This window comes from Myotis lucifugus, unplaced genomic scaffold (genome assembly GCF_000147115.1).
Source record: "Myotis lucifugus unplaced genomic scaffold, Myoluc2.0 scaffold_82, whole genome shotgun sequence".
NCBI classification, from domain to species: Eukaryota; Metazoa; Chordata; class Mammalia; order Chiroptera; family Vespertilionidae; genus Myotis; species Myotis lucifugus.
This window is the reverse complement of record NW_005871130.1, coordinates 3,890,386-3,893,369: the sequence shown is the minus strand read 5'-3', so window position 1 is coordinate 3,893,369 and position 2,984 is coordinate 3,890,386. Positions and strand designations below refer to the sequence as shown.

The 2,984-nt window shown below is 46.8% G+C and overlaps 1 protein-coding gene across 2 annotated transcripts in view; it reads left to right on the top strand.

Moving 5' to 3' along the window:
* ZNF516 (zinc finger protein 516) overlaps positions 1-2,984 on the top strand; it is a 79,777-nt gene continuing 76,793 nt past the window's right edge. For both annotated transcript variants that reach the window (XR_002829790.1, XM_006090796.3), the window contains exon 1: positions 1-105. The gene's annotated coding sequence lies outside the window, so the exon portion shown is untranslated. The remainder of the gene's footprint in view (positions 106-2,984) is intronic.

Below are 2,984 nucleotides of genomic sequence, written 5' to 3'. Positions count from 1 at the left end.
CCCGCCCCCGTCATGTGGAGCGGACGTCACACGCCGGCGCTGTAACCCAAGAAGTGAAAGAGACGGGGACCCACGGCCCAACTTCGCACCGTAACAAAGACGGGGGTCCGTGCGGGTCGGAGGGGGACCAGCTGGGGAGGGAGAGGGCTGGAGGACGGGGGGAGGGGCAGGGGTAAGGGAGTGGGACGGCTGGGGAGTGGGGGCCTGTGGGGGCGGGGTGGGGGTCTTCGCGGGGCTGGGGAGTCGAGGCCAGCCCTGGCTCGGGGTCCGTTGGGGGGGGGGAGGGCGGGGGTCTGCGCCAGGCCGGGGGTTTGCGCGACTGCAGGGACCGCGCTCCGGGGCCCAGGCGCCAGGGAGACCAGGTAATTGGTTTCTATTTTAAACTTCACTTTGTTCTGGCGGAGGTGGGGCGGTGGGAAAGGCGTGGCCCCCAGGACGATTACATAAGTGTTCACACCTGATTTGGTCTGGGGCCGGGGACCCCGCTCAGGTTTGGGTGGAAGGCGCTGGGGCTCACCGACCCGGGCACCCGGCGAGGGGCCATTGCGCGTGGGTGTGTGTCCTGCCGGGCGACCTGACCCAGCTGGGCGCGCGAGAAGCCGGGTGGACCAGGGACCGCCTTGGAAACCCAGATGTGCCCGTGGGCGTGGGCCGAGCCTGCCAGCGGGGTCCACCGCGTAACAAAGGGCAGGGCTTCGGGACCCTGGGCCGTGCACTGTGCTGACCTAACGGCAAGTCACAAAAGGAACTTTAGACAGTGGTCTTAATTAAACATTAGTTTCCCCCGTGAACCTGCCATTAAGTCTCCAGTCCTGATTACAGATGATTTAAAAATGGATGTATTTTCACGCCGTGGCTGTGTAGTAAATACCCTTAAAGAACTGACCAACGTCGAAGCAGGGCTGGCTTTCCCCCCAACAGGATCTTCTCCAGATTATTTTCCAAGCCGCCCCCTGAATATGATTGGGGTATTTTGGTTGAGGAATGTAAGTGCTACTTTAAGGAAGGAGGCATGTGTACTATTCAATAGGCTACTTTTCTCCTGCCGCGTTAAAAGCTCATTTTATCATTTGTTTGTTCCTCCTTCATTTTCTCTTGCATTCTTTGTGGCATCGAAATCACTTGTTATTTATATTTACATAGACCAGCCAGAATTAAACATACCACATACCACATGCTACTGCTGCGTGTGAATGGAGAGTTTTCCCCTCTTGGTAAAATTGGAGAGAGTTGAGCAGAGCTGGGGGTGGTGCCTGGGTCTGAGAGTTGGATTACAGGGAGGACATCTTTGGTTTCACAAGAGAGACGGCCATGCCATCTTGAATGGGCCCTGGGAGAAACTGAGCTCTGAGCGAGGCTCCTGTCTTTTGGTAATGGAGTTAGAATTTGGATGTGCTGAGATGCAAACAGTGTGACTCACATGTTTCTTAGTTCATTTCTAGGACTTTGTTTTTCTTAAACTTGCTAATTTGCATATGCTGAAACATTCAGGGCACTTTAACATTCTAAACAAATAATAATCCCCTGGGTGTGTGATAGAGCTAACCGGGAGGCCTGGGAATGCCTCTCCGAAGTGAAACCAAACAGCTAAATGCATATTTGGTAGGGACAGGATTCAACAGTCCAAAGGAAGGCATTTTGCTTATTTTTGTTTCTGAGTCATCTTCCCAAAGACTTACTGTACTGAAATGTACTGGCTCAAGAACTTTAACTTTGGAATGTGTCACTGATGATCTGGGAATACTTTATACGACAGGAGTTAATCCCACTTATTTGTAAACAACTTTTAAAGTTGCCTGACTAATTCAGAGATTAATCAGTCTGAAGGCCCATGTTTCTAACTTTACAAGATGTTGTCCCAGAAACCAGCCTTCAGTGAATAGAATAAGAGATGGTTGTGGAAAGAGGTCAATGTTGAAAGCATGTTGTCTCCACTTCTACAAATTCAATTTCACCTTTATTTACCTTACTTGTTCCTACTTTTGGATATTTGAGTCTTGTAGGTAAAGCATTTGATGTTAAGATTAACTGAACAAGGAAAGGAGGCTTCTTAAAAAGAATGCCTCAAAATGAGGTGTACTTTAACAGATGGTTTTCGGCCTTACCAAATAGGGGAAAATGATAATGTGACCTGCAAATTTAAGTAGGGCTTAGTCATGGATTGTTCTTGAAAAACCAGTACTCAATTTATTGGGTTGTTGTGGATTTTTATTTATTTGATTTCAGGATATATATTGCTCTTATTTATATGTTATCAGGAGGAATCTTTTTAAAATTGGGAGGGAGTGGCTGTAAGTCTGACTGGAGGTTGTGTTTAGAGTTTCAGCGGCATTATACCTTAATGCCATGGAAATAGGAAACTGAAATATAAGCTGATTACGTTCAGCAGGAAGGAGCTTGTCCAAACCAGTGCGCTTTCCTGATATAATATGCTTGCTTTAAATGTTCAGGACAGTACTCTGTTTTGGTTTTTATTCTATTTTCATTGGCGAAAAGGGCGTGTGTTAATTATATAATTAAAAATGGAATTTTGCTTATAGTGTAACTAGATTTCTGAGTGAATAAGGCTTCTCTATTGCACGGGAAGGAAACAAACAACTTTTTCATTGGCACTTGAAGTCCAGTTCAGCTGGAGACATCTACACTAGGTGATAGGCATAGATTTAAGCAGAAGTCATAGAACTAATGGAAGAAAGCAGAAGAATGTTAAATTTATTTGATGAGATATTTGCATTATAAATACTTAAATGCAGAAGTAGCATTCCTTCTTCAAAGGCAGACATCTTACTGTTGTAAATGTGTAAACATTTACAGCAGTAAATGTGTATAGAGCTAATCTGACACAATTAGTCCTTTCACAAATGCATCTCTTGGCTGTCCTGACCCCTCCTCCTCAAGAGTCCTGGAGGCTGTGGGAGAGTCTGATGAGCCCTCCTCTTAGTGAATATAGTCCAGAGAATACCTTTGGGCCCTTGGGCACCCTG